The following is a 17,392-nucleotide window of genomic DNA, read 5'->3' on the forward strand; positions in this document are numbered from 1 at the left end:
AGCGAGAAGCCCCTCTCCCCGCGGCGGCACTTCCCAGATGTTCCCTGCCTTCGCCCATTGTTCGCGACAGCCACCCTTGCCCCGCAGCCCTGGCTGTCAGGTTGCATTTGCAAAGAGCCTTTTAAATAATTATTAGTATCATTAGGAATAATAATATTAATAACAGCAACAACAGGCGGGAGGGGAGGCCGGCGGGGAGGCATGCCCGAGAAGGACGGCGGCGCCTGCCGGAGCCGGCAGCCCACCTGTGCCCGGGCGGCAGCTCCGCTCTGCGCGCCCCACTCGAGGCGTGGGAGGGCGGGCTCGCCGCGGGCCACCCCAGCCGGCACCCCCGCGGGCCGCCGCGGGCAGAGGTCCCGTGGAGGGTCCGCTGGCTCCAGCGGGCGGTGCGCAGCCGGCGCACCCCCCTCCACGGGTTTCCGATTTGGGGTGGGAGGGGGGAGACGAGTGGGTGGGAGATGCTGGGGCGAAGGGGAGGGGGAAGCCACGTTGCAGCCCGGTGTGGGGCAGCACCCGTGGTCGCCCCCTCCCTCCATCGCCCCTTCTCTCTTCCTCTTCTGGCTCCCGCCGAACGAGCAGGGTTTGGCTCCAAAAGTCACGAGTGATCTCCGCGCGGGCGCGTGTGAGCCTGTGCGTCCCGGGCAGCGGCGGCGGAGCGGCGCCGCGGCGCGGGGTAAGTACCGGGGCACGGCGCAGCCCTGCCCCGCCGCCGCCGCCCTCCTCCCGCCCTCCCTTCCTCCTCCCTCGGGGCCTGGGTCTGCAGGGGCTCACCGAGGCCGGGCGATGCTCCCGGGCTCCGGCGGAGGCCGCGCTGGGTCGCCCAGGGGTGGGAGAAGGGTCCGGGAGGGCGACCACGCCGAGGTCTGGGGGAGGACGGCATCAGCAGGGACAGCCCCCCGCCCCCGGGCCCCCACACACCGCTGCCCCGCGGCTCCTCGGCCCCCTCCCTGACTCTCTGCGACACTTTAGTCTCCTGAAGACACGGGGAGAAAGTTTAGTGGTGGGCTGAGCGGTTGCGACGAAGGCAGCAGCCCCAGACGGCAGCAGTGCGAGCTAGGGCGAGCTGCCGAGGCCATTCCTCTCGAGCAGGGAGGGATGTCGGTCCTGAGTCTTCCCTTCTCTGCCCCCCCCCCCTTTTTATTTTACTCCCCCCTCCCCAATTCTTACTGTTAATGACATATCTTATTTACACGAACAAAGACTATTGGATTGCAAGGCTGATCACCTGATGGCGACCTACCTATTGGCTTGTTAAACACACATACATACACGCACACTCACACTCGTATCTACCGGAGCTGCGTTGAGCTGGAAGCGGCAGCACGTGTGGGGAGGAATTTGCATTCACACCGGTTCGGGCGAGCTGGTGCACTCACGGCAGTACATACACATGCGGGCATATACATACGCACACACACACTTGCATCACATCTCGTGTGTGTGTGTGTGTGTGTGTGTGTGTGAGAGAGAGAGAGAGAGAGAGAGAGCGAGTGCAAGCACATCGTCAAGTTCACAGCTGCCTGCCTTTTAACAAACAATCATAATAAATAAGGGCTGGTTGCTGGTTCGTGTGAGGTGGGAGGGTTCGTTTTGCTGATTGCTGTGTGTATGCTAAGGCCGACAATTGCCTTGCCCAGGACTGTCTGTTCACTAGCTGGAAGATGGAAACGCTGTTGGGCAGATGGTATAGTCCCTGCGAAGGCGACAGGTAGAAGGAAATAAAGAAAAGCTCTGCCTAGTTAGATCGGTAAGGCAGGTTAGCTTCAGAAAGCCTTTGATAATGAATATGCTTGTTTTAAAGCCCATCAATACATTTCTTTCTGCTCTCGATGGTTTTAATTGGGGGGGGGGGGGTGAGGGGGGGGCTCACATCCTGGAAAGGTAGGTCAAGGTGCGGTGACCTTCCTTCCTTTTACCCCACTCTGCGAGGCTGCTAGGCGGCTGCAGACTGCCTTCCTTCGCCAGCCATTCCCAGGTTTTCTGCAGTATGCCTACGGCTCCTGGCTGCCGTTTCAGCCCGCACACCGACTTGACGGTTGAACATGATAGGTTTACATGTCCTGATTCATGCGCATTTGAATATGCTGCTCATCAGTAGCTCTGTTTCTCGATCCGTTCATTGCTACGGAAAAGCTTGGAAATAAAACAGAGGGGAAAGGAGGGGGGGCTTGCGGGGCAAGAGGCTATAATGATTTTGTGTGTTTGGACTGCCTAGTACCCTGTGGTGTTTTGTTAAATAAGCAGTGCTTGTGTTACCAGACACGAGAAAGAAATATATTAGGAGACGGCTGAAACTTTTTGCCAAATAGGCATGCGCATAGCTCCCCTCAAAATGGCAAGGTTTTAATGAAGGTGCTGTAATCCACGCTCGGGCGGCTCTTCGGGGATGCGGGAACGCGTGCGAGCAGAAGGGTGGGTCCGCCGCGGGGCTGCAGCCCCGTCCGTCCTTCCGTCTGTCCGTCCTGCGGGCGCGGGGAGGTCCGTGGCCGGCAGCCCGGCCAGCTGCTCGCTCCGGGGTGGGGATGCGGCAGGGCGGGGGCGGGGGGAAGGCGTCGTCGTGTCCGGTGCGAAATAAGGGAGACCCGTTACTATCATCGTAGTGTCGAAATTATCATCAGCAATTCCTGGAGTCACTAAAACAAAAGAACAATACCCGTCGGAGAAAAAGAGCCAGGCAAATGTTATCACCGTGTCTTATTCTCGATATCTAACTAGGTATGATCAAACAGTATTTAGAGACCTCTTCAATACTTGGAGATGCAGCTGATTTTTCGTTGGTTTTAATTTATATTTTTCCGTCGCTCTAAGCGGGACCATTGTTCAGATGATATATCGGTTGCTTTTAATAGACGTACCTTTTTTAAAAAGGAAACCTCAGTCTTGTTATGCTATTAGGGGCGAACACATTTATTCTGAAGTTTTACGATCAGGAAGATTTAGCGAAGTTTTGTTTATTTGCCTTAAAGCACATTTAGAAAACGCAGTTGAAGAGCTGCTTTGAGGCCCTGCGTTTATATTATGCACAGTACGAAAGTTAAAATCTCCGAAAGGTAGTTCCCGCATATATACCTTTGCAACCGCATATAGCAGCCATGTTAATTTTAAAAATAAATATTTAATGGGCTCGTGCCACACCCTTTCCTCACTGTGAGAGATCCGCACGTTGTTATTTATCCGGACTAGAGGAAATAAACTCCTGCAGGTGCACAAAAAGCCTCCTTCGGAACAGCCAAGTTATTCTTTTCTCCAGCTGTAGCCTGTTGAGAAAAGCCCTACTGAGAGAAGAAACACAACCAAAATTCCTAGAATGAGATCTCGGAAATCAATTATCGAAGCACACCGACTTGGCGAAAGACGGGTAATGAACTACCAAAATAACAACAACAACAACAGAAAGTGGCGTTTAATCCAATCAAATGTAACCTCCAACTTCTCGGGTGTGCGTCTTCCCCCGAACAGCCTAACGCGATTAGTGCTCCTTCACCGCCATTTGTACTTGTAAAAGCTGCCTTTTGGCAACATTAATCTGACCCTTTCATTCTAACGATTTTTATTAAAAAGAGGAAAGGAGAATACGGATAAGGTGAAACGCGGTCAGCTAGGAAGTGTTTCCAAGCAAAACTTCTTTCCGCAAAGCATAAATACAGATTAAATAAAGAATGGGGCCACTCCGCGGGGACGGATACTGAAATTATACTAGGGTTGGAATATTATTGCCGTCATCCTGTCGTGCTTTGTGAGCCCTGTTTGCTTCAACCCGGAATCCACAAAGTGAGCCCATATTTTCATCCTGGCAATTAAAATGCAAAGCGCGGAGGAGGGGGCGACTATCCCCGCTGAAACGCGCGGAGGAGCCCCGCCTGCTCCGCGCTGCTTAAGACAATGCGGCCGAGGGGGGCGGTTGCGGCCGCGGCCTCGGCCCCGGGCCAGGGCGCGGCGGCGGGGCGGGCGCGGGGGCTGCCGCCGCGCTGCGCGCCCGCACGTCCTCGGAGCGCTGCTGGGGAAGGCGCGGCCGCGGTGAGGGGCATCGCGGTTCCCATCAGGTGTCTCACTCCGCTGGAGTCCGGCCCGCAGCCGGGCGGGGGTGCGGGCTAGCCTGCACGGAGCCCCGGCTGCACCCGCGCGATGCCGCGGAGGGGCAGGGACAGCGGCCGCGCTTCTCCCGGCGGGCGCCTCGCAAGAGCGAAAACCCGCCCGTGGCCTTGCGTGGGGTTTTGCTGATTTCGGCTCGCGGAGACGGCTGCCCCGGCGGCGCTGACCGCTGCCGCTGACCCCCGCCGCGGTGCGGGCCGGGGGGCGAGCTTGGCACCGTCCCGCCCGTCCCCGCCGCCGCGGCCCGCCGCGCCGCGCGGGGCACCAGCAGGTGTCGCTGTTCCCCTGCCGGCCGCGGCCGCAGCGCCAGCGCCGCCCGCGCCACCCCCGGCGCTGCCCGGCGCGGCCCGGTGCGGCGCGGCGGGGCCGTGGGCCGCCAGGGCGGCGGCAGCCGGCGGCGGGCGGCAGCCCCCAGGCCCGCCCGCCTCTCCTCGCCGCCGGGCCGCCAGGGCTCGGGGCGGCCGCCGAGCGGGGCCACGGGGGCACCCGGGGGTCGCCGCGCCCTGCGGGGGAGCCCTGGAGGCGAGGGGCGCCCGCGTCCGGCCTCCTGCTCGCTCGGGCTTGGCACCGGCAGATCAGGCGGCCTCCGGCAAGGCAGGCCGATGTTAAAAAAAAAAAAAGAAAAAAAAGAAAAAAGGAAGAAAAGCCCCACCGAAACAAAACCGGTTTGGTTCTCTCTGTGAGGCAGTTACGGAAACGGTGAAATAATGTTTTTTTCAAACCTTAACTTTATTGATGGCTTATTTTATGCTAAGGTATAAACTGGTTACCAAAATGGAACAGCAGAAAAGCCATCGGGAAAATCTGGCTAATTCTCATTTTGTCAGTGCTAAAACCATAAACCTCTCGTGTATGGAAACTCAGCTGCATTGGCTACTTATCGTGGATTGATGCTGAAGTTAACGTTTTGAATGCTCGCTAAAACGTACCTAACAAAGACTTTACCGTATGTCACCCCCTCACAATAATTTGAAATGTGGATGAAATTCCTGAATATTAAAATTCTCTTCCCTATTCTTCTGCCGCTCCTCTCGGTTTCTACCTTTCTACCTCTAATCGTGGGAAGCATTAGTAATCAGAAAGAGATGGGTACGATTCGGGGTTTATTTTTATTTTTATTATTATTATTATTCTTTTCTAAGGAGGCTCATTGTGAGGTGTATTCACACTGGAAGCTTTTGTGTAAGGACGTCCAAATTATGAAATTTTGTGAAGGCAAAACCCACTAAATTCAGCGTTTTCCTAACTAAAAAAGTCCATTTTCGTCTCATTTCAGATTTCGGTTGTTTTGCCTAAAATTACATGGTTGTCATTCTACATCTTTTCGTTCAAGGGTTTAAATCTTGCGAAAAAAAGTCGTTTCTATGTACCTGCATCTCCCTTCTTCTAAAATAATCTGTTAATAATGCCAAAGCATGTATGTTCACGTGGAGAGCACATCGGCGCAGATCTGATTATTTACGGTTTGGCTGGAAGATAGACGGAGAGAGCTGGAGAGAGGGCAAAAATCGGAGTGTAAGACGTTGAACGCGAGGTTTAGATGATTCTAGCCATTAAGAGCGTGGTGAAATAGGCGAGGGTGGGGACCTATTTCATGTCTTAATTTATTTTCGACCCAGACCTTTCTCTCGTCTGTCCGGCTGTGACGGTCAAACAAAACCGAAGCATTATTAATGCTATTATTTTTTTCCTGCTAAAATCCCTGAAACCGTCACTTCGGTGGCATTCTGGAAACATATGCGAGCTGTGCAGATGTGCGGCTAAATATACGCGCCTGTATTTTTAGCTTGAAAAGGCTGAGTATTAGGTAACTAGCGTGTGTGGGGCGGGGGGAGGTATTTATTGTTCGTATCCTACCCGTCGAGTGAGCGCGAAGGTGGCAAGTGGCGGAGGCAGGACGGCTGTCCCCTGCCCTGCCCGCGGCACATGCAGGCCGGGGGAGGGGCCGCGCCGCGCGGGCGGGCCGGGCAGCGGCCGCGCCGCCGTCGGGGACGGGGACCGGCACCGGCGCCGGCTGCGGGGCGCATTCAAATGCCGCCCGCTGCCGCTGTGATTCGCGGGGACCGGCCGCCGTATGGTAATGCGGGGCGGGGGCGGCGGCGGGGGGAGCGCGGAGGCGGAGGGCAGCCGGGGCTGCGGCGCGGCTCCCGCGGCAGCGCGGCGGGGGCAGCGCGGCGGCGCCCGCGCCCCGGCGGGCGACGGCCGCAGCGGGCCGGCGGCGCGGTAAGCGGCGGCGGCGCGGCCCGGCGGGTGGGCGGGCGGGCGGGCGGGCGGAGGCAGCGCGGCGGCGCCCGAGCCGCGGGGCGGGGGCGCGGGCCGGGCCGCGGGCCAGCCGCGCACATGTGCGCCGCGGGGAGCGGGCCGCGGGAGCCGTGCAGCCGGCTCGCCACCGCCGGCGGCCGCGCACACGCGCGCACACGCGCGCGCACGCACACCCACCCTCACGCACCCACTCCCTCACACTCGCGCGCCCCCCGCGCCCTCCGCTACCTGCGCGCCCAGCCGGAGCGTGGGCCGGGCACTCACCTCGGCGCCTCTCTCTGCATATGTTAATGCAGATCTATAGGGGAGCGCGGTTCACGTGTGCTAATTAAAAGCAGCGGAGAGAAAGGGCTTCCTTGCGGGAGCCAGGAGTCCCCGACACCGCTCGTAAACGGGCAACCGCACACTGCTCCGTAGTCCTACCGCTGTTCATAAAAATGTGTAGAAAATGTACTTTCCTAATGAATTGTTGCTATATATGGTAAGGTAAGAACTAACCTAACGGATGATAGTGTCTGTTTCCGTTTTTTTTTTTTTTTTTATGTTTTACGTGTAGCCATCTGACCACTTTTTATTGGGTGACATATCATACAAGCACTTTAGTGTAGGGCTTGTAAAACTGGAGCTAGAGGTAGTGCTGGAAATACCGTAAGAAACGCCGAAGAATTAAAGTATACATGTCGTGAAATACGTACTGAATAATACAGATCGGGCATGACACTTTGCTCTTTATTGGAAAAAATATATGCCTGACAGTCTTTGGGGAGGGCTAACTTTTGGTCTATGCATTCCTGCAGGTAAGTCATTCATGCTGTAACTAATTATCTATGCATGTACTTAGACTTAAAAAAAAATGTGTGTACGGGCGGGCGTCGTTCTTATGGTATAACATTACACGTTTAAAAGCGTAATACTTCTGCACTATAGAAAGACCATAATCTTCTGCTTTTTATCATTTTTGAACTATCCCTTCTTTTTAGGAGAATTTCCCCATTAAGGTAAATCGAAAGTGAGCTAACATTGTTCTTAATGTAATTCAAGGCCTGTGGGTTTTCAGATAAAGAAAATGTAATGATATCGAGAATATTTTAAAATAACCTCTAAAAATGCTTTTTCGGTAAATATTTAGGTAGGCAGTTTAAAGCTACACATGCTGAAATGAACTGCAATACATTTAATAATGTTAGCAGTTAAGACAGACCATACAAAATGTCTTCCTGAGAGAAAGCTCACCATACCTGGGTCTTCTCATTTTAAGAGAATATTTTTAAAAATCATGAAATCAGTAAAGATCTAGGTGCATATATATGTCGTAATTCTGCAATGATATATTATAAATACTTTGAAACAGCCCCCATTAGCATCATCTATATTGCTTTATCCCTTAAAACGGTTTTTTTTTTCTAATACGAAGTTAATTAGGCGATCAAACTTCCAGTTTCGAGCTATTGGTATTAGACCTGAACATGGCAGTGATACGTGCCTCTCCTCCTAGGACCCAATAAGCATGTTGTGCAGCTTGGTTTGTATTATTGGCACTGTGCATATTTTGTAACCTTATAAAAACAGAAGCAGGGAGGAAACTGTATATAAAGACACATACACAGCAGAGTCTTGCCAAAAAGGGGGGGAGGAAGGGGCAGGGTTTTTCTTAAAGAAAGGAAGGAAAGATCAAAGGAAAAGCGATAGCCTGTAACTTGCAGTAAATTAAAAAAAATGCAAATATACCTTTACATATGCATCAGTATTAAAAGTAATACACGCTGGAACCAACAGGAGCAGCAGCAGGAGGAGGAGAGGAGAATGGCGCAGCGGTGGAGCCCTGATTATGCACAGGGAGCCGTCTGGAGCGGCCGGCTCCGAGCCGGGCTCTTCTCCGCGCCGCGCCGCAGCCGGTCGCGCAGAGCCGCCGCGCCGCGCCGCGCCCAGCCTGCCCGCGCTAGCCCAGATTTGTCATTTCGGGGCTTTTTTGTTGTTGTTGTTGTTGTTGTTGTTGACGGGGGGGTAGGCCGGATTGTTTTTGTTCCATTAATTACGGTCTTCAATAATAGGGGCGATCGCTCCGGTAATCTACCGTCGCTCCTCCGAGCAGCAGGATTTGCATACATTTTTTTAATGCCCTAATTTCCTTGATGTATGTAAATGCAGCCGGACGTACAGTAAGCCTCGAGCTGACGTCAATGGACGTGACCTCGCTGCTAAACCTTGAACGTGGAGCGCGGATGGGGGAAGCGGCGGCGGCGGCGGCGCGGCCGAGCCGCTCCGCTCCGCGCCCGCCCGGCGCCGGGCCGCGCTGGGTCCGGGCGGCCGCGGGGCGGCGGCCGCAGCTGCGCTCCCTGCTCGGCTCCGCTCGCCGCTTCGCCACGCTGCCGAGCGCCTCTGCCCAATAAAATAAACATTAACAAAAACAATGAGCCGCCCCTCCCCGCCCGCCCACGCCCCCGCGCCGCCGCAAAACAAAGCCCACACGCGCGGCGCGCTGTCGCCGGCTCCGCCGCGCTGCCCCGCTCTCCTTCCCTTCTTTTTTTCCTTAACGGGACGTTATTTGCTGCTTTTCTTCATCGGACGATGAGCGGGAAATAGAAAACATCGACCCTTTCACAAAAAATAATCCACCCCCAGTACTGCATGACACACGCGTGTTGAGTCAGTGCAGGTAAATCATCACTTCAAATGACCAGTGATGCTTCATTTGGTACCTGTGTATTGATAGGGTGTCAGTGGTTTGGTGAAGGGGCTTCGCTGATATCAGTTCAGGTTTGAGGGAGAAGAGACAGAAAATAGAAGAGTCGCTAGGCTGTAGTCGCAAGCCTTAGAAACGCAGCCGCCCGCTCCCCCAGCCGTTCTGATCTGCAAGTCAAAGCCTCTCTCCTGGCTTTGCACTGATTTCTCCCGTTTGGGAGGAGAGGTGGAATGAAAGGGTACTCGGATATCTGACTGTAGAAAGTTGGCTTTGTCACCGATACGAAGGTAGAAGAGGGTAGATGTGAGCGGGTTTCTAAAGCTGTCTCCTCTCTCTCTTTCCGTGTACCCTTTCTCCCTCTAGAAACACCTCGGTTTATCCTGATGTTTGGAGAACTTTTAGCGCCAGGGGAATTTCTACCGGCCAGGCTGTAGAATTAAATGCAAGCGCTGTTTTGAAAATGAAGGGTATTCTTTATTAGCATTTAAGCTTATATTTTTCTCTTGGCAGTGTTTAGTTGTCTGTTTGTCTGCTTTGATATGTTCCAGAGCATCTCTCTAGGTCTTGGCACAGGCGCTCTTAGAGCAAACCAGCTGCGAGCCAGCGGCTGCCGCCACGCACGCCCGCCCGCCCGCCCGCGGCCCCGCACGCTCCCGCACGGCTCCCCTCCTCAGACATCGTAGCCGAGCTTAAATGGCCGAGCCAGGAAATGGAAACGGGGGTGCAATTCTGGCTAAAAGCCTGCTGGAGCGGACAGGTCCTCTCAGCAATGCTGCGTGACCGGGGTTTGTCCCGAATTTCGTTAGGTTTTTCTGTGACCACATTTCTCTTCCTAGCGAGCTCTCTTTGTCCGCCCGCTCCCCAGGGGCTGCGCCGGCAGGGGCGCCCCTGGGTGCTGCGGCGGCCGGGCTGCGATGGGGGCTGCGACGGGAGGGCCGCGGCCAGGACGGGGCGGCCGGGCCGCCGGTGGAAGGGGGCTGGAAACCCGCGGGACGGCGCCGGCTCCGTGCGAGGCGCCCGTCTCCCCGCAGAGACACAGACGCGTGTGCGTGCGTGTGTGTGTGTGTGCGTGTGTGTGTGTGTGTGTGCGTGTGTGTGTGTGTGTGTGTGCGTGCATGTGTGTGTGCGTGTGTGTGCGTGTGTGTGCGTGCATGTGTGTGTGTGCGTGTGTGTGTGCGTGTGTGTGTGCGTGTGTGTGTGCGTGTGTGTGTGCGTGTGCGTGCGTGTGCGTGCGTGTGTGTGTACATGCACGCACACACGCACCCCCTAGTTTAGCCTCGCCCCTCCCCCGCCCGCCCAGCCCTCGCAGCGCTCCTCTGCAGACGCGCTCCTCGCACCTGCTCGCACGCCCTGACACCTACCACGCGGCTGCGCCGCCGCCCCTCGCAAGCGCCGTGCCAGGCGCGCTGCAGAGCCGCCGGCGCAGCCCGCAGCGCGGCCCTCCGCGGCCCTCCGCGCTGCAGCCGCCCCGCCCGGAGGCCGCCCGGAGGCCGGGGCACCCCCGCCGCCTCGCCGGGCCGCGGCACCCCCGGGAGGGCCGGCCTGCCTCCCTACCTTGCCGGGCACCACCTCCCTCCTCCCTCCCTCCCTCCCCCCTCTCTCCTCCCCTCGCTCCCTCTCTGCCTCCTCCCTCGCTCCCTCCCTCGCTCCCTCCCCGCACACCTCCCGTGCGCAGACACACACCCAAACTTCTCCCACCGCACCGTGCGTCTCTCTCGCCCGGCTCCTGCGCCCTACGGAGGAGCTGGCGGTTTCACGGGCGAGGCGTTGGGTCTGTGCCACTGGTTTTGCACCTGAAGCGTTGAATGAGCAGGAAAAGAAGGAAACCGCAAAGCTTTATGAAATCCTCCTTCCAGCAATCACTGTGTTGGCGAGAGGTCACGCTACAAGTTTGCATGATAACAGAAACTGGAAGAGATGCTTTTTGTTAGCCTTATTATCACTGCTGTTGTTGGCCGGTTGACTGATTTTGACAAAAGTTACACAAAATGGCAGTGCCTCCCAAAAACAGGACTCAGAAGAAACTGTTCTTCAGAAGTTAGCTGGAGGAAAATACCTTAGAAAACTCGACCATTTGGTGCATTTTTTTAAGTTTCCAAAAAATGTACGCTCTCCTTCTTCTCTAGGAAAATGTAGCCATTGCTCTTCTTTAGATTAGACATTTCTAATTTGTTCCGTCTGTCAGAATGGGACTATGAGAGGTTTTGGTGCAAATTCATTATCTTTGGCAACGCATAACGTATAGTAGGAACTGAAAAAGACCGTGGCAATGGATGAACAATAGGGCTTCAGTTCATCAGCAACAAAAGCGTTGGGGAAATTGGTTGAATTTCAGAGCACGTCCTCCTCAGCAGAGAGGGCTGGACTAGACCTTGGCCAGCCCCCCCAAAAAACTTGCAGAGCCTCACATACAACACTTCACTTTCTACTCTGGGGCTTAGGAAGCAATATGGAAAAAAGAAAAAAAAAACTTCTTGCGTTTCTTTCCCATTTTCCTGGATGGAAGCTTCCAACTCTTTTAGAACCAATCGTGCAAGAATTACACCGTGGAACTAAGCGGCACTTTTAAACAGAGATGACGAGGGGAAAGACCTGAATTTCTGGAGACGTGGAGGAGCCTGCTTTCTGTGCTTTGAGGGGGCTCGGCCGTGGGGATCTTTGTTTTCCACCGGAGATTCATCTAGCCCCCTAGCTCTGGGGGCAAATCTTGCTTTTATAAGGAGGAGGAATGTAAGTATCGCGCGGGGGGTGTTCACAGCCCGCGTCCCCCGTCCGCGGGAGCGAGCCGAGCTGGGGCACGGCCGCGGTCCCGCCGCCGCCGCGAGGCCGGGCAGGGGCCGGGCAGGGCAGGGGCTGCCTCGCCGGTGCCCGCCGGAACAGGTTGTCTCGGCAGGGCTCCAGTACCTCCCCCGGCGGCTGCCAGGGGGACTTGCTTAACGAGGCAGACTTTTAGGAGTTAACAGGGTGGCTTATATCAGTTAACTGATTTTGTACGTGTGGTGCTAAACCTGTTGGTCTTGCGCCTAGTTGGGTGTAAGAGCTGTTAATTATCAAGCAGATTGCCAGTAAATGGAGAGCCATAACGTTCATGTACGCAGAGGAAGCTTTTAAGCAGTGCCAGGGCATCCTCCGAAGGTGTTTCGAAACAAGACCAATCGTTAATAGCGTTTAAAATTAGCATGTGGGAACTAACTCCTGCTGACTCTACATTTTCGAGCTGTTTTGTTAAAAAAAAAAAAAAAAAAAAAAAAAGCCGAAGGCATATCTTCGAGATCATCAACGTGGAAGAGATTAGTCGCTGTAGTTACCAAATGCGGCTGCCTTCGTGTTTAGTGGGTCACTTCAAGGCAGCAGCCATCACTTCCTGGGTAGTCCAAAATGCAGCCTGATCAAAATATGTATCCACTTTCGCGGGGGGGATTTATAAATTTTTGATGATGTTGTAATTGTTCCGCTCTCGGAGGGGCCGGCAGAGCCAGCTGCGGCGTGTCTGGCACCGGTCAGCCCGGCTCCAGCGCACACCTTCGGGCCGGGCCGGGCCGGGCCGGGCCGGGCGGCGGCGGCCTGCGCTCCGCGGGCGCGCACGGTGACCGCGCCGCGCCGGGGCTCCCGCTGCGCCGCCCGGGGGCTGCGGCGGCGGCGGCGCAGCGCGGCCCGCAGCGGGGCCCGGCCCAGCCCAGTGCGGCCCGGCCCGGCCCGCAGCGGGGCCCGGCCCGGCCCGCCGCCGCCACCCGCGGGCCTGCGGCGCTGCGGGCCGGGCCGGGCGCGGGCCCGCTGCCGCCCGGCGCCGGCCTCCCGAGCGCCCGGACCAGGGCGGCGGCAGGCGACGGGTGTCACCGAAGGCGAGGGACTTATGCAATAGTGTTTCTATTTTCGTCCTCCCACCACCCACCAGCCGAGCAAGTAGCATCTCTCTCCAAGAAAAAAACTCTAGTCCACCCCAGCATTCTTGAAAGGGGCGACATTACTTACCCCCCCCCCAAAAAAAAGAAAGAAAAAAAAGAAAAAAAAAGACTGGGAGAACACTATTACTTTGTGACAAATAATCTGCTTTTAAACTAAGGCTGATGTAATCGATATGATGCAATGAAAGTGAGTAGATTACGTTATATTTATCTACACAGCCAACTCTTTATTCGGTAATAGCTCTGTAAATATAGACCATGCCTTACTCATGATCCTGATTTCAAGACATCAGTGATCTGAAAGACCTGGGAATTCTAGCGGGGAAATACTGGCTTAATGTGTTTTGCATGTTTTGAACTGGAGGCTAGGTGGAGCCTCCATCCTTTATTAAGTAACTGGCAGCTTATAGTATGCAAATGTTATATCTGCCTCTGTAGTTTTCACCACCTCTGTTCAGCAGCCCCAAATATTCTTGATCTTTTTTTCTTTATCTTAGCTCTCCCACAAGTAATTATGGAACTCGTTTTCTATCATTCATATTATTTCCTGTAAATATTAATTACTACATTTAACCCTGCAGATACCGGAGCACATTAGTCATATCTGTTTTATGTCACATTAGATCATCTGCAGGAAATGTGGCTAGTTATTTCCCTGTTCAATATAGAGCCAAGCGTTTTAGTAATTTATTTAATAATCTCAAATGTTGGTGTACACAGCGCCTTCTGAACACACATACGTTTATCTGTTCACATACATTTCATGAACAAGAATCAAACACTGAAAGTGTTTAAATTATGATCCTTTGCTTTTTTGTGGGTATTTTTCAGATTTAGACAACGCAGAAAGACCACAGAAAGTGACAATCACGACAAGAAACGGTAATTTTTATTTTTCATTCAATAAAAGTCAGACAATAGAAAATACATTGCATAAAAATAAGAATACGTGTTCTTTAACAGCATACAGTGTTTCTATGTATAATTACTGAACATTTGGGGTTCGTTTATTTTTTCAAGATTTTGAATTCTCGATAGTCTGCCTTTTCTTATTTTGTAATTTGGACTGGTATTAGATGCCCCCTTGCATACCATGTGCTCAGCATAACAGAAATGTAATCTGCGCTTGCCTGTAAAATGAAATTGTGGTCACAAAAGAAATTATAAGACACCTTCATTAGAAGGCAAGCCAGTCAAGTGGCTTACCTGGCTGAAAGGAAAGGGATATTATGCAGGAAATGCTGGTCTGGATTGTACTGGCACACTGTGGTTTACATCTTTGTGAATTATATTCTAATTTAGTATGAAGAGAGGATTCGTGTAGCATTTTACACTCCTTATGTACTTCAGAGCAGTTTAAGTAGGGTTCCTCTGTGTGTTCCATACAGAAGGTGGGGTTACTGGCATTAGGACAGGACTCTGACTGTAATAATTAGAGAATCATAAGCATTCCTCTTTAAAGTAAATACAGACTGTTTATTCTTAAGAAATCCATGCAGGATGTTTCTTCTTTACGTCACAGCCATCTGGAGACCTATAAAAAGATTAGAAAACAAGCATGGCAATCACATACTAATCTACAGGCCATTAATGGGAATTTGTAAGGGAGGTAGGAAGAAAAAGTATATGTTTGGATTCAGTTTCTTCCAATATAGAGATCATTTCTAAAGTGATTTTGGAATAGATAAGTTTTATACAATTATGTAAACTGGGGGGGGGGGGGGGGGCGGGGAGCATGTAGTATTAACAGTTGCTTCTGACATCTTGGACTACGTTTTTGATAGCGATTTCAGAATTACACATTGCTTTAAGTTTTCACGTGCTAGACAGCCCTGCAGTTTTGGAAATGCATATTAACAGCTGCTGTATACATTTTTTGTGCTATTCAGAGTAAGCAAATGTTTTTGTGCAGTCTCACTGGACACCCATAGATTTTGAGGGCCTGCTAGATGCCTGAGAGGTAGAAACTTTAATTGGTAATCTGGCTAATGAACAACTGGATTATAATTGTCATGTTGGCTATTTTGGCTTACTGAGGCTCCCATGATTAATCAACAAAATGTGACAGGTGTATTGCAGTTACTTCTTAAGTCAGTGTGTGAGTGAGTGAGGTGGCCTTGAGATAGAACTTGATGTTTTAAAGGTATATTTTGCATCTTTGAAACATAATAATTTACAAAGAAATGCCTTGCATTTAACTGTAAATTCTGTAACATGGCTACATGTTTTACACGCTTGCATTAATGTGTACATGTGTCCATGTTAATATGTATTATATATACATATATCTATGTAAGCATAGATGTACACACACATATACACAAGGAGTAGGTGAATTTTCATGCCTCTGACTGAAAGAATTTAATGCATAAGCTCACAAGCCTGTTATATGTAACACATGCCTGATCACTAATACTGCTGCCTCTAGCTATTGCAAGAAAAACATCTTTCTGTCTATCTGCCAATTCAGAAAAGCTCATTAGAATTTTACATAACATCAGACTGATCATGTGCCTTTAGATACATCAGATGTCCAATGCAGTCCTCCCTGTTGTGCCTGAACAGCCTGAGAGGTAATGAAGAAGCACAGTAACTAATAATACAGCGTTATAAGAAATGTAACCGGTTTGCGCCAGGCTGTGTATAATCTGCAAAGAGCGCTGGCACAATTAGCATGTACATCTTATACACACCAAGCGCGGGTGGCAAATTGCAGTGTTTCCCTATATTAGAGTATCTGATAAGTATTTTTAAAAAATCATGCTCAATTTCAAAGGCTGCGAATCTGAAAGTACAAACGAATGGCCTCATTAGTAATATCACTACTGAATTCAGGATTTGGCACATTAGTGATGTATATGTGTTACTTCTTGGTGGCAGTATTAATTCTGGGCCCTGTCTGACAAATGATATTGCTTTCCCATTTTCATGCTTTTGTAATATTAATCTATGAGAAAAAATGGACTGGTTTATATAGTTACAATTTTACAGTGTAACCACATACATGTACATATGTATGTGCACACAAATACATACACATGCAGTGTCATGTACATATGTATACATGGTTCCCCTGTGTACATACAAGCACACATATGCTTTATCATGTAAGCAGGCTATCTAGTAAGCATAAAGGATCATCAACTTCAATATAACTCCATGCATTTAAGTATTTCCCCTTAAAAATAGCAATATATGCTAACACAGGTTAATTTACAAACAGATCTGTTTAAACGCAGGGTGAGGTATTCCCTATAACTGTATGGGAACATAAAGCACAATCTGTTTTGTTTTATTTTATACCTTAAAGAACAGTAGCAGCATGAATTTCAAGTCCTAATTCCTTTAGAAGTGCAGAGCAGTCCATATTCTGTGTCTGTGCTGAATTTTTCAATATGCGTCTTATAGCAACTGCAGCATGTACAAGCTGTTGAAGTGCATTTATTAATTTCAACAGTAAATATTGTAGATCTCAGTCAGAAGATTCATTGTATCACGTATACTCGAGAGACCTTTAATGTTTGCACTTTAGACTTAGAAAAATTCTATACAAATTATACTGTTAAATAATTCAAAGTATAATGTTCTTTTTTTTGATGGGGGAGGGGAACTGAGAGACTTAAATCCTAAAACTGTACATAACGCATTCTAACAGTTTAGAAAGACTTGCCTTGCCCGGTTCCTTGAGTAATGTAAGCATGCATTTCTTCTCTATAGTACGAGGTTAATAAAAATAAACAATAAATCAGCATTTTATTAAGGCATTTCGCCAAATGATATATAGCCTTAGATAAATATTGCTGCAATGTTCACCTGTGTTGCATTCTAACACACACACACACACGCGCGCACACACACACACACAAACACGCACTGGGAGAGAGGAAGAGGGAGAAGGGGGGGAGAGGGAGAGAGAAAGCGAGTATAGATGCTATAAAATACGCTGGAGCCGAGCTGGAGCCTGCTGCTTGCAGCATTCCCGATAAACAGACAGAGGAAACCGCGTTGCACACTCGTCCTGGTGTAGATACCTGCAAAGCACCAGAGATACAAAACATGCCTGAGATGCGAAGCCATTAAAACACACCACAGCAGAGCAAATTGTCAATGTAATTACACATCGACTCACTGCGTACCGCAGACCCGGTTCCCAGGCTCAGGAAGCAAGGCCCTGCTTCAGGCGGGAGCCAAGTGCCGCGCGTCTCCCTGCGCGAGCGGAGCCTGCCAGAGGAGCAGCGCGGGCAGGGACGCTGCCCGGGTCTGAAACGCTTTTACGTGTCCTCAGGGAGCGCTTTCCGCCAGCCCCGGACATGAGCGCGGGCTCGCGCCCAGGAAGGTAAAGGCGGCGGGTGGATGTCGCTGCAGCCGGCAGCGCCGGCGGACGAGATGGTGGCGGCGCGGCGGGCCGGTCCCTCCGCCGCCGCCGCCGCCGCCGCGGGCGCGGGCAGCT

At 51.9% G+C, this 17,392-nt stretch overlaps 1 long non-coding RNA gene across 1 annotated transcript; it reads right to left on the bottom strand.

Annotated features, from left to right (window-relative positions):
- Positions 1 to 13,813: 13,813 nt before the first annotated feature.
- LOC135324196 (uncharacterized) lies at positions 13,814 to 16,878 on the bottom strand. The gene is made up of 2 exons (XR_010385554.1): positions 16,246 to 16,878; positions 13,814 to 14,476 (listed from the first exon to the last, which is right to left on the bottom strand). It is a non-coding gene; the product is annotated as an uncharacterized LOC135324196 (long non-coding RNA).
- Between the last annotated feature and the right edge of the window lie 514 nt (positions 16,879 to 17,392).

This window comes from Dromaius novaehollandiae, chromosome W (assembly GCF_036370855.1).
Source record: "Dromaius novaehollandiae isolate bDroNov1 chromosome W, bDroNov1.hap1, whole genome shotgun sequence".
Taxonomy (NCBI): domain Eukaryota; kingdom Metazoa; phylum Chordata; class Aves; order Casuariiformes; family Dromaiidae; genus Dromaius; species Dromaius novaehollandiae.